The sequence below is a fragment of the Lygodium microphyllum genome, chromosome 1 (assembly GCF_053477565.2).
Source record: "Lygodium microphyllum isolate KBCC chromosome 1, Lygodium_microphyllum_v1.1.10, whole genome shotgun sequence".
In the NCBI taxonomy this organism is placed as follows: Eukaryota; Viridiplantae; Streptophyta; class Polypodiopsida; order Schizaeales; family Lygodiaceae; genus Lygodium; species Lygodium microphyllum.
In genome coordinates this window covers 71,373,019-71,396,195 of record NC_141135.1, presented here as the reverse complement: position 1 = coordinate 71,396,195, position 23,177 = coordinate 71,373,019, and the positions used below count along the sequence as shown (strand labels likewise).

Sequence of the window (23,177 nt, the reverse complement as noted above, 5' to 3'; positions counted from 1 at the left end):
CGTACGAGTTAGCAAGCGAAGATTGGAGCTCACATAAACTAGGTCATTCGTTATTCATTGTACCAAGACGATTTCTCTTCTTTGAGTGAATGTGATTGAATGAGCTCCATAGTTGCTCTAAACAAGAAGAGCTAATTGGCTAAAAATACGAATAGCCAAACATTGCAACTCTGAAGCTTTTGCCTCGTAGTCCTCCCACCATAAAGCAGCCCCAATATTTGTCATGTCCTCTAGTGTATCCTCTGAACCAAACATCCCTAATGTTTGCCAATACATAGAGAGCTGATTTTTAATTTTGCATTGCATTTCACGGCTAGGATAAAGCCTTGCAAGCAATGTGCTCTAAGCCTTGACCACCTCAAGGTCTCTTTCTTGCATATTTCCTTGAAACTTAGGATCAAGCACATATGTTGCAACATGCATAGGAGAGTCATACTCATTCCATCTGCTGATGCATAACTCCTTGATCTACTCATACTTGTCTGCTTTTGGTTCCAAACTCTTCAACCTCTCAATCATGCGATCCATACCTTCATAGATCTTCCCAATGCATGGATCCATGCCATCTGCAAGCCTCAACATGTGCATAATAGGATCAACCATTTGGTTGGTGCGATTTACTTCATCCCAAAAATCTCTATCAGAGACATATGCATTACATAACATAGCAGTAGCAGTGGCAGCCCCAGTTCAATTTTCATACTCATCACTATCAAATAGCTCCCTAATTGCACCTTTGCAATAGTGCAATCGACCAAGTATAAGAAAGTTATATGCAAATCGTGTATCTGAGTATTTGAGAAGTTTTTTGTTACTTCTCTTGCGAAACTCAGCATGCAAGTACTGATGATTACATATAAATGTGATAATCTTGTTGCCTTTCGCAACAAGAGATGCAATCCATGGCAAGTCCCCAATATCCTTCAACAAGTTATTCAAGTAATGCGCCTTGCATGGACTAAAGGTGATATGTGGATACATTGCCATTAAAATGTTTCCTGTTGCCCTGTTTGTAGGTTCACCATCTGCCACAAACTGCACCACATTTTCTGCCCCAACAGCTTGCACTGCCTCGCACCACTCGGATGCCAATACATCTGCACTCTTTCTAGTCTCTGAAGCATCATGACTACCAATGAAGTATACATCCCCACGAGAATACGCGACAACACCATGTATGGACCTATGGCGTGTGTCACTCCATCCATCTGCTATCAATGTCACTCCATTTCTTGCCCATTGATTGCGAATATTTGTTGTTGCAATCTCTATGGCTGCTTTCTCCTTTTGAAGCAACGTAGTCCTGATAGTTTCTGATGAAGGGGGCTTATATGTGGGTCCATACTCTGCAATCTTCGTCACCATATTTAAAAATAAGGTGACCTGGCTGATTTGAATGCAATATGGTCATGGTATAAAAAAACGTGCCACTGCTGCATCTGCTTCCTCTTTTTTATTTGGTTCCCATGAAGTGTGCAATGAACTTTTTCTAACACCACGACATGTTGCCACTGATGGCCCACGAGAAGGCTGCGTAGCCACTAATCCTGGTGGTCTTTTGCATGAAGCACCATGCTCTACTGGCCTTGGAGTCCATGTTGTTGGATCCATGCTATGTTTGGTGTCCTCCTGGCATGTGAATTCCCCATAGAAGTGGCTATGCGGTCAAGTAACTCCTGCCTTCTCAATTGATACATTAGTGCAAAAATAGTGCGAGCATAAGTGCAGAGTTTGCATTTCCAAGGGCGAGCCCCTCCACCTCTCAATGGCACCCTTGCATCTACCTCATCCCACCATGACCAAGTAGTGCTTCGACTTCGTCTAGTTGATGACGAAGTACCTGCTGAGGATGATGAAGATCCCATAGATGTCAATGTTGCCATCTATATAAAAGTGACAAATAGTTAGTAAAGTTCAATGAAATTGCAGAAATTTGCACCAAAATTTCAACATGCATGTGTTAAATGTTTGCTAAAAATGCTTGAACTTTGGTGCTACTTCAGTCTGCATTCCTTTATTGAAAATGCCACAAATTTGGGGCATTCCAGCCTGCATTCCCTTGCTGAAATTGCCCCAAAATTTGGCATATTTTCAGCTCCCAAATTTGGGGCAATGACTGATTCAAAATGCCACAAATTTGGGGCACTCTAGCCTGCATTCCCTTGCTGAAAATGCCCCAAAATTTGGCGCATTTTCAGCTCCCAAATTTGGGGCAATGATTGATTCAAAATGCCCCAAATTTGGGGGCTTTGTTAGATCCTGGGATGATGGATCCCAATGCCCCAAATTTGGGGACATTGCAGCCAAATTTGGGTCCCAATCCTTGAGAAAGCCCCATATTTTGAAGCAACTGCCGATAACTGATCCAAAATGCCCCAAATTTGGGGGAGATAATGGCCCTAATGAACAAAAATCAGTATTGAGTAGAGAAACACTTCGGTTGGTGCTTTATGCGAGATTTCTTACCTGATCGCGGGCGGGAGTCGAGGCCAGGCAAGTGGGAGAGGCAGGCGGGAGATGGCGGGATAGGCGGGAGCTAGTAGGACAGGCGGGAGCAGTAGGCGAGCCAAGCGGGATATGCAAGGCAAGTGGGAGCAGCAGGCAAAGCAAGCGCGATAGGCGCAACAGGCGGGAGAGGAGAGGCAGAAGTCGTTGGGCAGCAAATCTTGACCCTAAACGAGCGCTAGCAAACAAACGACATTTTTTTTTTTCTAATTTTCATTGTTGGAATGGCCCGAAATGGGATGGAACGGGACATGGAGCAGGCTGAAACGATCCACTAGCGTTTCTTGGGCTCGGATCTCCCGGAACGTGTTAATCCGTTCCTATGCGCCGGAACGGCCGTTCCCTGTTTTGATGGTAGTGCCCATGTTTTCAAACAATGCTTTCCAAAACAATTGACCGTGGCATTCCATGGTACCTTAAGATATTATGCATAAATATCTTTACCATGTGTTTTGACTTAATCTTTTTCCTTACAGGAATGAAATGTGCCTGCATGTTGAATCTGCAAATGATAGTCCAGATCCCATCATTCCCTGAAGAAGTTCTTGGAAGATAAAAAATGAAATCCATGGCAATACTTCCCATGGCCTTGCTGGAATAGGCAGTGGTTGTAATAACCCTGGTGCCTTCTGTGTATCAAATTTGACCTTTTGGCATACAAGGCAAGATTTGACATATGCATTAACATTAGATCTCAAGGCTGGCCAATAGAAGAAAGTCTCTACCGCTTTGACTATAGCATCAATACCACGATGTCCTGCACACGGTGGAGCATGACTTTCTAATAAAACTTTTGGCCTTAGCTGTTTTGTAACGCATAGTCTTCCATGCATCATGATAAAGCCTTCTTTGAACACATAATGATCATGATGTTGGCCAGTAATCAATTGTTCATAGATTTCAGAGAAATCTTTGTCATTAGCATATTGCTCTTTCATATCATCCAATTCATGGTGATAAGAAATTGAAACAGCTGACACTTGTGGTTTGCGAGATAAAGCATCTGTAACTACATTCTTCTTGCCTTTCACATTCACTATCTGAAAATGAAACATAGATAGGAAATTTGCCCAATGCATGTGTTTCTTTGACAATTTAGCCCGTGTGAGAAAGTATCTAAGTGTTTGATGATCCGTTTGCACTACAAATCAGCACCAAGCAAATAGTGCTTTCAACTAAAAAGTGCATGGATCACAACTAATAACTCTTTTTCATAAACGCCAATGCTATTTCCACATGCATCACATTGCACTACGAATGGCTTAGACAGATCTGGCAAAATAAGTTTTGGATCTGTAGTCATTTTCCCCTTCAAACATCTAAATGCTGATTTCTCTTTGTTAGTCCACTGCCATTTGACATCCTTCTTTTCAAGCGCATGTAAAGGAGAAGCAATCTCTGCAAAGTGTCTTACAAATCTTCTGTAGTAAGAGTATAGGCCAAGGAAACTGCGGACATCATGAACAGTTTTCAAGTCTGGTCAAGAGACAATTGCTTCTATCTTTTCAAGATTCATCTTCACACCATCTTTAGAAACTATGTGCCCAAGGAAGTGAATCTCTTCCAAAAAGAATTCACTCTTCTTGCCATTAGTGAGCAATCTGTTACGCTTAAGCTCATTAAAGACTGTAACTAAGTGTTTTCTATGCTCCTCTTCATTCTTTGAAAAGATAATTGTATCATCAAAGAATATGCCAATGAAACTTCTGTTAGACAGTCATTTCTTGGAGAGTCGGTGGACAGGAGAGTACGGCAGAGTGCCACATCAGCAGTACGGATGTCAGCAGCCAGGTCATTAGTCTACGTAGGTGCCACATGGCAAGCCTGCAGTTGGACAATACAGGGTGCAGTCGGATGTTTTTTTAATTATTTTTTCTGTAGTCGACTGCATTTAATGCAGCCAACCTGGTGCTAGGCATTCTTTACCTGGCTATTTATAGTCAGGTTGTGACACTCTCTCCCATCTATTCACTTCAGATTCTGGTCTTGAGATCTGTTGGCTGAGACAGACTGTGCTCGGGCTGACGGAGATCGGGTCATCAAGAACTAACAACATAGGTGAACAAAACGGAGAACTACTGGGCTGAATTAGTCCCTTCTCTAAAAGCTCTTTAACCTGTGTCATAATCTCTTTGTGCTATGCTGCACTGACCCTGCATAGTGGCCTATTGGGCGGACTAGTCCCTGAAACAAGATCTATGGTACGATCTTCAGGCCTCTCAGGGGGTAACTCTCCTGATAACGAATTTGAGAAACAGTCACAGAATTTATCCAAGAAAGCCCTTCTACTTTCATCTAGTACAGACACATTACTGTCAACTTCATTAACTTGCTTTGCAAAAACCAAGTATGCAGAAATATGATTTTTCATTACAGAAGTAATTGCAGAAGTAGAAACAACTAGGACAGACTCTCCTTTAAGCTTCACATCTAACACATGAGTCTTGCCCTTATGTACAAGAGTAATCATTCTGCTGTAAGTATCCAAGATAGCATGCTTCCTGTGGCACCACGGAATACCGAATAGAATATCACAGCCCTCTAAAGGCATAATATGGAACTCCTTTGTCTCCACATAGCTCTGAATGTGCATAGGGAGTTTGCCAAAATGGGGTTGATAGGTTCAGTATGTCCTGGGCATGCCAGATCAGCCTGTCCAACTGGTCCCATTTCCTTGGGACGTATACCCAGCTTAGTTGCCAATGCTGGTGATATAAAGTTTGCACGAGCTCCAAGATCAAAGAAAATAAGCAGTGTGGAATCTCTGATCTTTCCCCAAGCTTTGCACAATTTTATAGCATCATCAGCTGATTGATCTCCCATCATATCAGGCACTAAGCCAATGCTGGGTTTCTTTTTACTTGGCACATCTTTATCCTCCGTATTTTTAGAAGATTGCTGTGGGCACGTAGAAGCAATATGGCCTTTCTGTTCACATATAAAGCATTTCCCAGCCATCATTAAAGCCTTTCTTTTTTCAAATGATTTGCCAAAAAGTGGCCTCTTCTGTCCTTTAGTTTGTTTAAAAGAAGTTTGAGGTTGCCGCTGAAATCTTTTCTTCCAAAAGACTTCTTTGTAAAGCTGATCTTTTCTAGAAATTGCTTCTTCTTCTTGCCAAGATCCTGCTTAAACCGAGAATCCTTCTTTTCAGTGCCTTTAAAGCTGTCAGCTTTTCCTTTCAACAATGCATTTGCCACACCAACATTTTCAAATAACTGTACCATATTTGTAACCCTAGTCTTGGTACAATAATCTCTGATGGCTTCGGGCAAACCGCAACAGTACTTTTCAATTTGTTCTGACAGGGGCACTATCCTGTAAGAACTCACGGGAAAAAGTGCTTCCCAAAATTTCTTATTGTACTTTTCTAGATCCGCACAATTTGCTGCGTCCAATTTATGCCAGGTAGTCATGACATCTACTTCAAACGTGTTAGTTAACCATGAGGCTGCAAACAGCTGTTTAAAATGGACCCAAGTGGCAGGTGCATATCCTTGCATCAACAATATGTTCCACCATTGCAAAGCATTACCTTTCAAAAAAGTTGCAGCCTTCCATACCTTAGAAGTCTCAGTAAAATTCCCTCCAATGTAAGTTGCATCAAACTGCTGTATAAATGTCAAAGCTTTCAGCTTATCTTGCATACCACTGAAGGTTTGAAACTTTAATGCATGACCACCCTCTTTATAGTCTTTAGGCTTTGCACTTTTTGGTGTCAGGTTGTCATAGACAGGTGACTGTAAAAAGGGGAGTCCCTTAGTAGGTGCATTATCAACATTCATTTCACCTGTCTTAGCCGCCATATCCCCACTAGGCTGAAAAAAACCAGCTGCTGCATTTTGTACTCCAGGTATCAAATAAGGACTCTGCAAAGTCTGATAACCAGGCTGTAGATCAATATTAGCATAAAGTGGGTTCATTGCCTTGATTGGCATCATTCCTGGTGGCCCTCTAGGCAAGTATCCCTGATAACCAGTGGGTAATTCAGGCATTGCTTGAAAAACTGACCCACTACCAAAGTAACTAGGATAAGTAGCAAACTGGGGAGGAATAGTCTGCTGTGCCACTTGTGCATAACTGCTTTGACCATTCACTCCTTGATCTTGTGCTTGTGCTTCTTGTTGCACTAGACTTGTCTTCATGTTTGATGCCTTTTCCACATGCTCACGTACTTTAGAGGTTTGCCTTTTTGAGCGCTCCATGGTATGATGTGATGACTCAGCCTGAGAATTCTCATTATGTGACTTCAAAATTTTTTGCATCCGAGGATTCTTTATAAGCAGTTGGAAAGAGCCAACAATACTGAGGAGTTGTACCATAAACAAGTCCTCTTGTTCTTGCTCCTCATCCTATGGTTCAATGTCGGTTCTAGATGGTGCTGACACCTGTGTACCAGTGCTCTCTCTTCGATGTCTATGAGCAAAAGAAGAACTCTCTTCTTCATGAGGGAGTTTTCCTTTGCCTTTATCCATGTCTACCATCTCTCTAGTCCTGTAATCTGTGTAAAACCTGTGTATATGGCCTTTTCACCCAAAACTGTCCGAGCTTAAATTCTTACAGAAAAGAATTCAAATCCCGAGGATGGAACCATGTAACCGGTTTATGACTCACATAAAGTGGTAGTTTCTTCAATAAACACATAGTCTTTTCACACACACACACAAACAGAAACCTCACTCCCTTGCTCAACATTTGATTGGCCCTGAAGACCAGGGCCTCTCTCGTATTTCTTTATCAATTTAAAGATGGAAAGTTACGAAAATGAAATGTTTCAAAATACATAACCTGTGAATAGTTGGTTTTCATCTTTTCTGAGTAAATCCCTGCTGTGTAAGGACAGTACAACATGGCCAGATCAACATCCCTTTTAGGAAAGCATTTTTTGTAACCATAACTCAATGATTCATGTGCATAATTGCAGTCTGCAGATCTCTGAATTCATTGTTCTTACTGTCTAGCATGTCAAGAATAACATCCCTTTTAGGAAAGCATTTTCTATGACCAAAACTCAATGATTCATGTGCAAAATTTACAGTCTGCAGATCTTTGAATTCACTGTTTTTATTGTCCAGCATCTCTAGAATAACATTCCTTTTAGGAAAGCATTTTCTGTAACCATAATTCAAAGATCTCTGAATTCATTGTTCTTACTGTCCAGCATGTCCAGAATAACACTAAATTAGAGCTGAAAAACCTTGTTCCTATGTGGCATTGTCATTACTTCCTTTAGTTCCTGCATTGGAGAAGCCAACAGCTGCTCCTGAACTTGGACAATGAGGCTCTTGCCTCAGCAAAAGTGCAAAGAAAACACAGAACTGTACCTTCGATGGAATCAGCCCATCATGCAGAGCATTTCCTTTGAGAATAGAGAGAGAGAGGGTTGATCAAAGGGAGGAAGCTCTACCTCCGTACATGAGTCAAAGATGAAGTACTCTCCATAGCTGATGAAACTGCAGCAATCTGCCCTCAGCTCCTCAAAACTTCATTCTCCAATCTGCCCCTTATGCCTATTACGTTTTTTTTAATAAAAATGCTCTCTCTCTTTTGGGAATTTGTGCCACATGGCATACATGTAACAATTTTCCCGTTTAAACCTTCCGGTCTAAAATTCTCCATGATTGGTGCAAAATTTGACCTTGGCACAAACCAGAGTATTAATCCTCGTGCAAAAACGAAGATAATGACGTGAACGGATTCTGGGGTCCAAAAATAGTAACTCCCCAAATTTTACGGATTGTGACCCCTCCATTTTTCGAGTTGTTCTGAGCAACTTTTATCATTGCAACCACATCAAAAAGTGTAATGTGGCTCAGTTACAGTGACTTTTATTCCGTGAGCATTCTCACATGTGCATTTGCTGTCTTGGCCGGACTCATTGTCTTGCACCATCTCTAGTGGCTAAGCACACAGTCCCAAACCACTGGCATTCTATTCTTCAGTGCCCATTCAATATGGAACCGGTCTTAAGGCTCAGACAAACCATTAGTCCAATTTGTTCCAATGGTTGCCTCTTCTGACCATGCAAAGATCCCGGCTTATTCCAAGAGAACTCTGGGGGTAAAAAGCAATAGCAACTAAATGAAGAGAAAAATAAAATATTTATATAAGCAAATAAGGAAAGCAACTGCAAAAAGTATCACCACTTGGTGATAGTTAGAGAGTGTGTCGTACTCCGAATGGATCTTGAATTGCAGCAAGGCAGCCTTCGGATGTCAAACACGAGCAAACACAGCCAAGGAAAGCTGAATCTGATATAGGCGGCAGTCTAGGAGAGAAAGACTATAAGCGCAGGTGAGGAGAGAGAAAGACTAAAAACGCTGGCTGCAGGAGAGAGAAAACAACAAACACGGGCTGCAAGAGAGAGAAAGACTAAAAACGAAGGAAAAACTAGCAGTAGCAGTCAACATGCTTAAATCAGCTCTACACAATGTATGGTAGGCTGGAAATAGGTGCCGAACTATTGTAGACAGCAATGGTCAGCTTGGACCATGATACACTCCGCATTCGGGGTGTGGACAGCAAGTTGAAATACTTGAAATTTGCAAAATTGAGATTAAGGTTGAATGGAAGGCAGCATACTTACCTGTTTATAGAAAGTTTGGGCCCTCCCAAGTGGATTTGTACTTATGGGATACAGACACTCTCTAGGAACGCATTTCTTTTTAAATAAACAAGGTTTTTTCCTTTATTAAGTGTGTTTTGGGGTTGTTTAAGTGAAGCTAATGCATGTTTAGCTCAACACCCCCCTCTTAGGCCCGACAACAGTGCCACGAGAAGTAGGCCAACTAAGCCCTTAAAAAAAAAAAACTTTTATCCCAAGGCGTCCCATCCCAAAGCAGCTAGAGCATCGGATAAAGGGTGCGTGTTGGCTGCCCAGTGGCCTACTAAGACTACAAAGGCGATGGTTATCTTATCAAGGGAGCATAAGTGATCACCCTAGAGAGGCTAGGGCATCGGACAAAGGGTGTATGTTGACTGCCTAGTGGCCTACCAAGTTTTGCAAAGGCGGATGAAATCAACATTGTTTTTTTTTTTTTTGGAGGGCTTTGTAGTTTTGATAGATTTAACATTAAGTGAGGGTTTCAAATCAATTTTCCTATTGAGTATTTGTGCCCCAAGCGGGAGAGTGATAAGGGATAGTCAAACCCGAGATCTTCACAAAACAAGCATACTATATAGCCCTATCATTATCGGGTATTGGTGAAAAAGAAAAATGACTAAGGTGTGGGTGACACAAATGTAGCAAAGATGTGAAGCAAGCAAGACAAGCAAAGCAAACAAGCAAGCTAGGGAAAATTGCCTTGGAGATTGCTATGTGTAATACCATGAATATGGTGGATCCTTAGTCGATCACTCCAAAAAACTGAAAAGGGATAAATGCACATAGATATATGTTTACATGAACAGAAGGCCAATGTATGGGGTAATGCAAAGGGAGATGCAAGATGTCATGCTCACGTAAAATGCAATGCAATGATGCCACTTGGACAGTGCTCTCGCAGGGAAATTGTTTACTTGCCCAAGTGCCGTTTTACAATCATGTCATCTTGACAGTGCGGATGAAGTTACAAATGTCCATAAGTACAATACAAAAGAATAAACGAGTGAAAAAATTGTAAGCATCATCATTGTCACAATCAAGAGAAGTAGCGGTCTCCTCTCAAATTGGAAGGAAAAGTAAGAGGGAATCATCCTCTGCCCGTTAATTTGAAGGAGGGGAGGGTGTATCCAAGCCGATCCTCAGTAGAAGGTATTAAAGAACCGGTCGGTTGATTGCGTCGGTTAAAATATTTGCAAAATTGTCTGATGAAGGCACAAACTCTAGGCAGATAGTGCTTAGCTCAACTTGCTCTTTGGAAAAGTGGAAGTGGACTTTTACATGCCGCATTTGTGGTGTGACGATTGGATTACTCGCAAGGGCAATGGCACTCTGGTTGTCGTAGTAGACAATGGTGGGAGAGTCACAAGGGAAGTGAAGCGTCGCTAGTAAGCTCCTCAGGTAGATGGCCTCGGTGGTGCTATTGAAGAGAGCCCTATACTCAACCTCGATCGTGGAAGCCAGCATCGTCTCTTGCTTATGGTTGGTGGATCAAGAAATGGGAGCTGTGTCCAAGGTGAAGAGGTAGCCGCTATGGGAACTCTAGATGTCAAGATTTCTTGCCCAATTAGAATTAGTGTATCCTTGCAAACATAAATCAGAACCATAAGTGAGGCCATAAGAATAAATACACTATAAATAACGCAACACACGAAGACATGCAATCCAATGTGACATGCTAGGTGCTGTGAAATACTGATTGAGAATGCTGAGTGAGTAAGCTAAGTCTGGCCTAGTATGAATTAACCAAAGAAGTTTCCCTACAACATATCTATAGTTATGCGCATCGAAGGACTGACCTGGGGTATCATTCGACAAGTGGATAGTAGGATCGAGAGGCGTGGCCATTGGCCGTGTCTGATTTGTAGTGAACTATATCACAAGCTGAAGTGTGTTTTTGTTGTGACACAAAAATACAACCTCCGGATCAAACTACCGCCATCCCCAAGAAGTAAGACAACAAACTGAGGTTTGTCATCTCAAATGTAGCACTAAGCTTTGCCTCGATTTTCGTTATGGCAGCAGAATCTGAGCCTGTGATGAGTAAGTCATCAATGTATAGCAGGATGTAGTTGACCCCCTTTGCAGTAGACCGAACATATAAGTTCAGGTCATAAGGGGTAGAATGATATCGGTGAGTTTGTAAGAACTCATTCATTCTATGGAACCGAGACTGCGGTGCCTTTTTCAACCCATAAAGAGCTTTCTGCAAGTGAATACCTTATCTCTCGGGTTTGCAGAAGGAAAACTTAGTGGCTGCTCCACATAGACTTACTTCTCTAGATAACTATTCAAGAAGGCACTCTTGACATCCATTTGATATATCGGTTAACCGTGGTGAGCGGCTAGCGTGAGTAATAATCGAAAATATGTCAATCGTGCAGTAGGTGCGAAGGTCTCTTCATAATCAATACCATGCTTCTATTAAAAGCCTTGCACAACAAGGCAAGCCTTGCACTTGTCTAAAGTCCCATCAACCTTTAGCTTGGTTCTAAAAAGCCACTTCGTCTTGATGACTTTCTTGTGGCTCGGATGATTTATCAATGTCCGAGTCTCATTTCAATCAATGCTCTCTAGCTCCTTCTCCATGGTATCTTGCTATTGAGGGTGTTGAAGAGCCTTCTACCATGTATTTGACTGAGAATACGCTATGTAATTAGCTATAAACAATGACGCAAATGATGCCTGAGCTACAAGCCGGGCAGATCTTCTAGGTTCCTCCAAAGTGGAATCTGGTGGTAAGATTCTCGAATCCCACATGGTTTGTTGGTATTAGGGAGGTAACGAGTTTCGTGAGAGGAGGACGTGGGAGTTGAAGAATCCACTAGTAGGTCAGGAGCGGGTAGTAGACCAAGCTCAATAGGCACGATCTCCAATGATGTGGAAGGAGGAATCGGATTGGAATCCGGTGTAGAGGACTGCACGATATCCCACTCGTCAAAGATGACCTCCCTCCTAACGATCACCTTGTTCGTTTGAGGATCGAACAAATGGTAAGCTTTTGGTTTGGAGGAATATTCGACATCGATAAGGAGATTATCTCGGGGAGTGAGCTGTCCTATTTTATCATTAGGCATATGTGTATATGCATAATACTCGAAGACTGTGAAGTGGGATATGACAGGTACAGAGGCAACGAATGCCTTGTATGGTGTCTTCTGAGGAAGAGCCGCAGTCGGGCATCGGCACGCAGTGTTAGCAGTCTCAACCCAAAGGTACTCAAGGAGATCTGCTGGGAACAACATAGAGCGTGCCATTTCCATGACTGTCCGGTTTCGACGCTCTGTGACTCCATTCTGAGAGGGGGAGTTGGTAGAGGTGAGCTGGCGAGAGATACCATATTGCTGTAGAAACTCGGAAAACTTGTGGGAGATGAACTCACCACCGCTATCACTCCTCATGCAACCAACACGGCAACGCGTCTGGTTATGAACCAACAATACACAAGCAGAGAAATATGTGAAAGCATCGGACTTATGCTTGAGGAAGTACACCCATATGTATCTCGAATGATCATCCACTATTAAAAAGAAGTACGGTTCGCCGTTCAAGGCAGCAGTGGATGTGGGTCCACAAAGATCAACGTGAATCAATCTAAGAGGCATCTCAGCTCTATGTGTAGACTGTTGAGGAAACGGGGTACGGTGTTGCTTTGCGAGATGACATGTTCTTCAGACATCTCGAGCTAGCTTCAGGCGAGGAAGGCAATCAATCATCTCACAGGGAGAAAACTCATAAAGAGAGTCATAGCCAAGGTGCGCTAGGCGGAAATGATAAAGACACTCATTGTTCGTAGGCTCCCGAGATGTGGCTAATGCTTGGAAGCTATGAAACATGGAGCCTGTAAAGAAATACTATGACACAGAAACACAAATAACAATCGTACGACAAAGCACATACTGATAAAAGAACTTAGTTAGGGTTAGGCTAACTGAGAGACAATGAACACAGAAAATAATTGAAATGATATAATTATTGAATATACAATGCTCATGCAGCAAACACACTATGCAGTGAATGAATATTGAAACTCGAACTCCTGTATCTCAAGGATCAGGGAAGGGGTAATGAGCTAGAGAGTGTCATACTTTGAATGGATCCTGAATCGTAGCAAGGCGGCCTCCGGATGTCGAACACCAGCAAATGCAGCAGTAAGAAGCTGGAATTGATGTAGATGGCAGTGAGGAGAGAGAAATACTAAAAATGCAGGCTGTAGGAGAGAGAGACTAAAAACGCAAGTAGGACAGCCTGCCAGATAGGGGGACTAAAAACGCAAGCAGGACAGCATGTACGGGAGAGAAAGTTGCCAGCCTTGCAACAGTTTGCAAAAGCAGGGCGATAGTTGGAGAAGAGAGAAAACTGCCAAACGCAGCAGGTTTGTGCAGGAATAGCAGTTGCCTGGCTGGGATCAACTCCAAACTGCGAGAAGGCTAGAAATCAGGCGCCAACTAATGGACAGCTTCGGCTGAGATGTCCTCCACAAACGGGGTGTGGGTAGCAAGCTGAAACACTTGAAATTTCAAAAACGAGATTGAGAGCTGAATGCAGGGTAGCATATGTATTGATAGAAAGTTTGGGCCCTCCCAGGTGGGTTTGTGCTTATGGGACACAGAAACTCTTTAGGATCATGTTTCTTTTAAATAAACAAGGTTTCTTCATTAACGGGGACGGGGACGGGGACATGAACGCCAAACCTAGGGAACGGGGACGTGGGAACGGGAACGGCATTTAAAAAATCAAAATTCATGAAAAAAATTTAATATTTCACTTATAATCCATGTGGACTCTGGAGTGTTAAAACTTAAAACCAAGGTATATAATCCACAAGGACAAATCATTTTAAGTTTTAACTTTAAGATATCATGTATTATTCTAAAACTACTCATTAGAAATTGAATTGCAACTTACAAGGCTCAAGAGGTAAGCTATTCAATTATAAATAATAAAATCCATAATACATATGCGAAAAATAATAAATGATAAAACAATGAACAATGAACTAAACTTTAAAGTCTAAGCTAAATAGTAAAAGAACATGCCTATGGTACCATTGCCAAAAAACTTAAAAGATTACATATATGAAATTGAAGTCTAATCTTTGAAAGAACATGCTCATTGCTCCAAAAAAGACTACAAATATAAAGTCTAATCTCTAGACTGAAGCAAAATGCGGCATGCCAAAATAGCCCAAAGGGCAACTGCAAGATTGCAAGACTCAAGTATAAATATAATATCGGCATGGTACAACTGTCAATAGCCCAAGTGTCACAGTGTCATCAATGATCATAATATCATATATAATGTAAATGTGTCATGACTCATGTATCATGAGACTCGTGATAAGTAAGCTAAATCAAAGATCATGATCATGATCTGAGGCTGCTCTAGCCACTCCTGAAGTGCCAGCCTCATCATCATGTGTACCATGAATTGCTGCATCTCCCTCAACATCAGCATGTGTCTCCTCTTCTTGCTGCATCTCCCACTCTGTGAATGGATCAGGCTTTGTTGTCATACTGTTACATAACATTCTCAAATTAGCACTAACGAATACTAGATCGTTTGCCCTCTCCACACCAAGACGGTTCCTCTTCTTTGAAGCAATATGAGCGTAGGTACTCCACAATTGCTCCAAACAAGAGGAGCTAATTGACCGACTCAAAATACGGATGGCTAGTTGCTGCAACTCAGGACCATTCGAACCATAGTCCTCCCACCACAAAGCTGCTCCAATCTTACAGCGATCCTCCTGTGCATCCCCACAACCAAAAGAATCTCGAAAGGTCCTATAACATGAAAGCTGATCTCTGATCTTTCGTCTAGTGCCATGATCAGGCACTAGACGAGACAATATAAGTTTCCATGCATCCATAACCTCAGTGTCATTCTCCTGACCCTTGCCCTGGAACTTAGGATCCACAACAAATGCAGCTGCATGCATGGGTGAGCTATAGGAGTTCTACCTCGTCACAACTAAATGGTGTATTTCTTCATACGCCTTATCATTTGGTGCCAACTCCTGCAACTTTTCATTCAGCCTGTCCATAGCCTCATATACCTTGCCAATGCAAGGTTGCATAGAATCCATAACCCTCAATAAATATACAATGGGTGATACCATAGCATCTATCCGCTTTACATCATCCCAAAAAGTGGAGTTATTTGCTTTCTCCAAGCATAAGATACCTGTAGGAGTATCTGCCAATGTTGATGAGGTAAACTCATCACTAAGAAATAACTGCCTCAAGGCACCACTGCATTCTCTTAACCTGCCTAGCATTAAGAAGTTAAAGGCAAATCTGGTATCAGAGTATTTTAAAAGTGTCTTCTTCGACCGCAAAGAGAAGTGATGGCGAAGAAACTGGTGATTCAAAACAAAGCTAACCATTTGAGCTCCTTGCTCTATGACAAGTGCAATCCATGACAGGTTACCAATATCCTTTAGTAGGTTGTTCAAGCAATGAGCCATACAATATGAAACTGTGATATGCGGATAATATCCCTGAATAATAGCACCTACTGTCCTATTTGCAGGCTCTCCATCTGCAACAAATCCCACAACATGCTCTGGGCCAATAAGCTCGACACCTATAACCCACTCTGCTGCAAGTACATCTGCTGACTTTCCTGTCCCCGATGCATCATGTGAAGATATGAAAAACATTTCTCCACGAGAATAAGCAACCATACCATGAATGGATCGCTTGCGTGTATCACTCCAACCATCAGCAATCAAGGAAATTCCATTTTTAGCCCACATGCTCTTTCTAGTCACCGTTGCTTGCTCAACAAGGCGCTTTTCCTTGTCGAGCAAAGTGGTGCGTAAGGTCTCTGATGATGGAGGTACATACGAAGGGCCATACTCACCAATCTTCTTGCACATCAATTTAAAATACTGTGACCTGGCTGCACGAAATTGAATGTGGTCATGATAAAAAAAGTGTGCCACTGATGTATCCACCTCTTCCTTCTTCTTGGGATCCCAACTAGCATCAAGTGTGCTTTGTCTACGTGCAACATGTGGCGTTGTTGATGCCATGGCCGATGCAATGCCTGCAGTAGGTGTGGAGGCAGCACTTCCTGATACTGACCCTGCTCTAGATACATCTGATGGGGATGGTGTCACAAAAGTTGCAGGGTCAACTGCAACACGTCGTGGTCTAGATGCAAGATAAGCTTGTTGACCTGCTACACGGTCACGAAGCTCCCTTTGCTTCTCCAAGGTCACATTTGGACAAAACTGCACCTCTGAATTTGGCTCATGTAGGAGATGAGCTCGGACCTGATTATGCATAAATATTAAAATGGAACAAGTGGCAATTGGTAGTCCATATTCTAATATTTAAGGAACTTTGAAAAATTAAAATCAATAAAAATTTGAAATACAAATGCTCGGCTCAATGGATTACCTTGTTTGCTCCACTAGTTCGCTTGTATGGGCAAAGCTTGCAAGTCTATGGTCGAGATCCTCCACCACTCAAAGGGCGGTCAGCATTTACTTCTTCCTACCATGACCAATCATCAGACCTTCTTCCTCGACCACCAACCCGACGAGCAGGGCGGGAAGATGAAGCCATTTATGATTTCAGGCTGAAAATTGAAGGTTCAAGAGTCGAGAGAAGAAAAAATTGAAGGCTGAAAATTGAAGGCTTGAGAGAAGGGAGAAGGCTCAAGAGTCAAGACTCACTCAAGAGTCGAGAGAGAAGGGAAAGGGAGAGAAGGGAGAAGAAGAAGAAAAGAGGAGAACTTGGAACTTGGAAAAGAACTTAGAAGGAAGACTCAAGAGAAGAGGAGAAGAAGGAAGAGAAGGAAGAAGGTTCAAGGAAGAAGGAAGAAGAGAAGGGAGAAGTGAAGAGAAGGTAGAAGGAAGAAGAGAAGGAAGAGAAGAAAGAGAAAGAAGAGAAAGAAGAAGGAAGAAGAAAGAAGAGAAGGAAGAGAAGGAAGAGGTTGGAGGTGGGAGCAGAAAGAAGAGAAAGAAGAAGAAGGAAGAGAGGGAAGAGAAGGAAGAGAAAAAAGAAGAAGAAGGAAGAGAATGAAGGTGGCTGGCCGCTGGGGCAGGATGCAGGCGGGTCCCGGGAGCAGGATGTAGGCGGGAGTAGAACGCGAAGAGCAGGGTGCAGGATGCAGGCGGGAGTCTGGGCGCCAGGCGGGAGTAGAACGCGAAGCGTAGGCGGAAGCAGAATGCGGGCGACCGAGCGCAGGTAAGTTTTGCCTGCCACGTGGCGTTCCCTGTCCCGTTTCAGACAGGGAACGCAGTAGGGAACGCGTTCCTTGTCTGAAACGGGATAGGGAACGTTCCATCATTTGGAAACGCGGTCCATGACGGATACATTCCGGGGACGGCGATTCCACGTGCCGGGGGGCGGTTCCGGCCGTTTCCTGTCACTATGGCACTGTGACACGAAAGCCCTGTCGAAAGCTCGACTGGGGCACAACAACATGACCGGGAGTTCCACTAGGTAATGCTATAGAGGCAAGCTGTGGTACCAACTGATCCACACTCGGGAGAGATTTGGGGGATACCCAGAGGCTGCAATGATCTCGAAAGTGTGTGAGAAGTAGGTGGAACACCACCCGATGGAGGAAAGGATGAGGTCCTAAAGGCGGTGCCTATGTTTCCATAACCCCCCCTGTGTGGTGTGAGGTGCAACATGAGGTGTTTGATAGGGGAATGTAAATGGTGTGAAGGGAAGTGGGGAAGCAACGAAAGAATGTTGTGGGATGGGTGGGTTTTGAATTTGTGGTGTGAAAGATGCAAATGCATTTTGTTCATTTTTACCATTTAATGATTAAAAATGAAATGATGATGATGATGGTGCACAATGCAATCTAGAAATAGGATCATCAAATTCATTTTGATTTTGAGAAGTAAAGTGAAAAGAAGAAAGGGTAGAAGAAGAGGTACCTGGCTTTTTCTTATAATCTCCATGACGTGTGTTTGTTCACATACAAGAATTGGTCCTCAAGAGAACCTTTTCCGTCGTCAATTGATTGTACTCTATCTTCCTAATGATTTCTACTAGTATATTGTAAAGTAGAAGAGGTAAAAGATGAAGCAACAAAAGATGAATCTAAAGTACCTTGCACCGGAGTAGACGGAAGAGGATGAAAGAATGGAACATACTCCGGATCTCTTTCTCCAACAGGGGGGGCCATCCCTAAGGGAGGTCTCGACGGCCTTGCAATATCATCAGATTTATGCGCAACATCTAAAGAGAGAAATGCATGCATACCTTCATTGAGTAGCTTCTTTTGAAGGACAATGCTTCGATCGAGCTCCTTAATCTTCTTTCATTTAAAGTCCATGATCACATGATATGTTTCAGTGGAAAGCTTGTATAGCCTTTCTTCGGTGTTGTTAGAAGTGTCTTTCACCATGTCAGAACTTTGTGGAGTAAGCTATTCTGCCCACTCTCGTTCGGTTCTCGACATAGGTTGTTCTGGAGACTGAATTGGTGTTGATGTGTTCGAAGTCATTTGAACCTACTGTTGTTCTTGCTTCTTGCGGAGAGCTTTCAGATCAAAGGCCTAGGTTTCTCAGAGAGTACCAGGCTTTGATACCATGTAACGAAATAGTTTGACACAGAAACACAAATAACAATCGTATGACAAAGCACAGACTAATAAAAGAGCACAATTAGGGTTAGGGTAACTTAGAGACAATGAACACAGAAAATAACTGAAGTGATGTAAGTGCTGAATATACAATGCTCATGTAGGAAACACACTATGGATTAGGGTAGGGGTAATGAGCCAGAGAGTTTGTCGTACTCTGAACGGATCCGGAATTGCAGCAAGGTAGGCTCCAGATGTGGAACACCAGCAAACACAGCAGTGAGAAGTTGGATTTGATGCACATGGCAGTGAGGAGAGAGAAAGACTAAAAACGTAGGTAGGACAGCTTGCAAGAGAGAGATGCGAGTGTGCAACGGAAGAAGAAACACGAACAGAGAGAGAGAGAGAGAGAGAGAGAGAGAGAGAGAGAGAGAGAGCAGAAAATGAAGGAAGAAAATCTGCACTGACTGTAATGAATGTTGAATACAAACTGTGGACTGATCTGATCAGTCCGTGCATGCAAGCCAAAGAGTCAGTGAGGGCACCAAATCAGGTTGGAGATAATGGCAGCACCAATATCAGAGTGGGAACGGAGGAGTGTGTGTTGGAATCTGCAGAAGAAGTGAAGAAGATTGGCAGGGGGACAACTATAAATAGCCCGAAGGCTTCTTCCCAAAGAAAGCCTCATAAGGAGTCGTGTCCTGCAATGCTGAAGTAGGAGGGCGGTTGCGTATGCACATCGTTGTAGCCACCGCCTCACCCCAAAGGGTATGAGGAAGACTCCTATGCTCTAGCATAGATCGGGCCATCTCCACCATGGTTCGATTCACACGCTCCACACACCATTCTCCGATGGTGTATTTGGATGGGAATACTCTACCTGAATGCCGTGATCCTTGCAAAACTGAGAAAAGAGGTGAGAAGTGAACTTGCCACCATGATCAGGTCGAATGCCACGAACTTTGGAAGTAGTTTGTGTCTCCACAATCACCTTCCACTTGCAGAAACAGGAGTATGCCTCGTTCTTGTACTCCAAGAAGTAAGGCTACACATAACAACTGAAATCGTCCACAATTAGTATTAGATACTTGGCCTTCCGAAGGAAGGCCGTGCTCATAGGTTTGCAAAGGTTGGTGTGAACCAACTCGAGCAGTGAAGAAGCCCGCCTGGAAGCAACTTGTGGGTGTGATTGCCTGTGTTGCTTGCCCCTCAAGCAACTGGGGCATAAAGTGTGAACTGGAAGGCCCTCACTATCTTCCTCTGAGAAGCCAGCCTAATCGCATCAAAATTGAGATGCCCATAACGAGCATGCCAAAGCATTCCAAGCTCGTGGGAAGCCCTCATAGTTAAGGTTGTGAGCTTGTAAAGCCCACCCTCCTGTGTACTTCTCCAAAGAGCATCACTTGTAGAAGCATCCTCCACTATAATTGCATCTTGGGTAAAAATGACTTGGGTACCTAGCTGAGTAAGACCATGCACAGACAAAAGGCTAAAACCCAAATCAGGTACATAAAGAACTTTGGCGGACGAAGACCGTCTGCCTGAGAACATAGGTAATGTCCCCATGCCTCAAACAGGAACTGTAGAGTTGTCACCAATGGTGACAGTGCCCCCTCTTGAATGAATGCCCTGAAGCCAATCCTTCTTGAAGGTCATGTGAGAAGATGCTCCGTTGTCCACGAGCCAAGGCTTCTCCTGAGTGGTAGAAGCTAGGGCTGTATCCTCCTCAACAAAGACATGGACAAAAGCAGACTTTGTTGTGGCAGGGGCTGCCTTCGAGTCCTTCTCCTTAGGCTTCAGATGTGGGTACTTCCGCCAACACTTCTCCTCGGGATGAGTGCCCTTCCCACAGTGTGGGCACTTGGGCTGCTTCTCCTTCGCATCCTTCTTGTCCTCCTCCTTGTCCTTAGCCTTCTCCTTTTGCTATTGCTTCTTCTTCTTCTTGCCACCGGTACTTGCAGTAAAAGCCTTGTTGGAGCCAGAGCCACTGGCACCCACCTCTTTGATACGCTCGTCATGCTCCAAGACAAGTGGGGAAAGCTCCTCCCATAAGAGTTTCTTGTGGGTCCTCGAGGTGATGAGGTTGGAATAGAAGACATCGAAGCGGGGTGATGGCAGTTGAGTCAAGAGAATCATTGCTATATCCTCGAAAGAGATCACCCGACTAAGAGAGGCAAGCTCACCTTTCATATCCTCCATCTTCGTGATGTGCTCCTTCATAGAAGAAGAATCATTAAGATTGAGCATCCGCAATTTCTTCTCCAAAGAGATCTTGTGAGCAAACGTCTTATGCTGGTACAAAGATGCAAGCTTCTTCTACACTTCTTCTGTGGTCTTCAACTTGTGAACATGACCAAGAACAGAGTCATGAAGACTCATAAAGAGAAAGGAACGGGCTCGTGAGTTGAGCCGATTCCACAAGGCTGCACGGTCCATAGAGGCCCCATTAAAAAGATCCACCGGGGGACGATCAATGGGTGAAGAAACGAGCTCCCGTAGATCGAATGTGTCGAGGATGCACTCCACCTTGCATGACCAGAGGGAAAAGTTGGAACCATCCAACTTGTCTTTCTTCGGAAAGGAAGGGAGTATGGGAACGCGTATCGAGGGAATCAAGGAATGCATATGGACATATGAAGCAATCTTCGCCGATGGAACCTTCACAGTAGATGGAACCCTCTGAGATGCATGGATTGAAGAAGGACGGGTACGAGGAGACTCCTCCCGTCATCGAAACTCTTGATAATCCCGTCTTCACTGAGAGGAATGATGAGAAAGAAGCTCATCCTCTAAGTCATCAAAGCTTGAAAATTGGCAAGACATCTTCCGAATATGCAAACACCAAAGAATTTGCAACAGACAGTCACAATGAAGCTGCCAATACTTGAAAGACACAGGAAGTGTTGTTGCCTGCTAGAAGAGGAGGTGGATGATGTTGGGTGGCTGCCAGAAAAGGACGCCTCCACTCCAGATGCTAGAAAAGGCTGCGTTTGATACAAACACAGGTTGTGGACACCTTGAAGACTGTCGCCTGGCTGCAGATGATGACGCCTCTGCCCTTGATGATGAGGAGGACTGCAAAATAGCTGCGTTTGATGCAAACGCAAGCAAATGGCTCCAAATAGACTGTCGCCTAGTCTTCTAGGGGTGCTGAATACCAAACGCAAGTACAAAAGGCTGTGTTTTGGCCTTGGATGCACCGCCAGAAGCTGGAAGAGGTAGATGAAGGCTGCAGTTGATGGTGAACTCCTATGCAAAGGAAGATCTCCTCCTTGGTCTCAGCTAGGCGATGATACCATGTGAGAGTGTGCAACGGAAGAAGAAACACGAACACAGAGGGAGAGAGAGAGAGAAAGCTGAAAATGAAGGAAGAAAATCTGCATTGACTGTAATGAATGCTGAATACAAAACTGTGGACTGATCAGTCCCTGCATGCATCCCGAAATGTCATTGAGGGCACCAGATCAGGCTGGAGATAATGGCAGCACCAATGTCGGAGTGGGAACGGAGGAGTGTGTGCTGGAATTTGCAGAAGAAGTGAAGAAGATTGACGGGGGGGGGGAGGCAAGCTATAAATAACCCCCCCATCATCAAAACTGGCCCACCTGCCCAAATATGGGCCGATTGACCTGCCCATAAGATGGGCCGATTGCACACAAAACAAGCACAAGAAATGCCAGAGCTCCTCTATCTCTTGTCAGGCTCTGACAAGAGCTCACAACCAGGAGATGACAAACTGGCAAAGAAAGAAGACAGGCTAATAAGAGAGACTACAAACGTACGTAGGACAGCCTGCAGGAGAGAGAAAGCTGCCAAACGCAGGTTGGACAACTTGTCGACAGTTGGAGGAGAGAGAAAACTGCCAAACACAGGCTGCAGATGACGTGGCAGGTAGTATGGTAGTAGGTTTGTGCAGGAACAGCAATTGCCTGGTTGGGATCAGCTCCAAACTGTGAGAAGAGGGCCCATAAGATGGGCCGATTGTACACAAAACAAGCACAAGAAATGCCAGAGCTCCTCTATCTCTTGTCAGGCTTTGACAAGAGCTCACAACCAGGAGATGACAAACTGGCAAAGAAAGAAGACAGGCTAACAAGAGAGACTACAAATGTACGTAGGACAGCCTGCAGGAGAGAGAAAGCTGCCAAACGCAGGTTGGACAACTTGTCGACAGTTGGAGGAGAGAGAAAACTGCCAAACACAGGCTGCAGATGACGTGGCAGGTAGTACGGTAGTAGGTTTGTGCAGGAACAGCAATTGCCTGGTTGGGATCAGCTCCAAACTGTGAGAAGAGGGCTGGAAATCAGGTGCCAACTGATGTAGACAGCAATGGACAGCTTCGGATGAGATGTCCTCCGTGAACGGGGTTTGGGTAGCAAGTTGAAACACGTGAAATCTGCAAAAACGAGATTGAGGGTTGAATGGAGGGCAGCATACGTATTTATAGAAAGTTTGGGCTCTCCCAAGTGGGTTTGTGCTTATGGGACACAAAAACTCTCTAGGATTGCATTTCTTTTAA

General features: G+C 43.7%; 1 protein-coding gene and 1 pseudogene across 2 annotated transcripts in view; one reads left to right on the top strand and one right to left on the bottom strand.

The window, feature by feature from the left end:
* LOC148041245 (DEAD-box ATP-dependent RNA helicase 20-like) overlaps positions 1-23,177 on the top strand; it is a 45,023-nt gene that overhangs the window by 2,085 nt on the left and 19,761 nt on the right. The window lies entirely within an intron of this gene.
* LOC148041246 (uncharacterized) lies at positions 14,311-15,670 on the bottom strand (annotated as a pseudogene).